Genomic DNA, 643 nt, shown 5'->3' on the forward strand with positions numbered 1-643 from the left:
AGTATTCGCTGTGGTTCATGTTTGTGGCATGCGCCAGAAAGATGCTCAAGGAGACCGAGACGTGCTAAAGCAGCGCATTCTGTTGTTCTCTTTATTTTTCAAAGGTATGACATTTTGTAGTTATTTTGAACGTAACGTTACACAATTAGAAATATAGATTTTACCATACGACTATAAATGACAGTATTAAGTTATTTCCCCTCGACGGGGAAAAAAATCCAAGTGAACATCAATCAGTACTCAATATTAATGTAAACTGCTTTAAATATGACTGCTGCTTATTTCCTGTGCACTTCAATACAAGTCTGCGCTTGACTGTAGTCGCGTCTGTCTGCTTATTGAGTTTATTTAGCCCATCGCAATCTCTGTGTGAACTAGAGTGACTACTCGCCTTAATGTTGTTCTAAAGGCTTTTTACTTAATAACACAAACATGTCCTGCTGGCACTTGCCAGTTTAATGGCAGAGAATGGTGACTTTAGGTTTTGTTAGTTGTTTTTAAGCGGATGCATATCTGTCGTAAAATAATCATATGCATCTCGTGGCGTATATTCCAAGCATTCTGAAGGTATACTGAGGGTTTGGTGAGAAACAAACCGAAATGGCAAGTTATTATATTTTATGAAAATCTTGCATTGCAGTGC

Source organism: Sinocyclocheilus anshuiensis, unplaced genomic scaffold (assembly GCF_001515605.1).
Source record: "Sinocyclocheilus anshuiensis isolate Anshui unplaced genomic scaffold, SAMN03320099.WGS_v1.1 scaffold1662, whole genome shotgun sequence".
NCBI lineage: Eukaryota > Metazoa > Chordata > Actinopteri > Cypriniformes > Cyprinidae > Sinocyclocheilus > Sinocyclocheilus anshuiensis.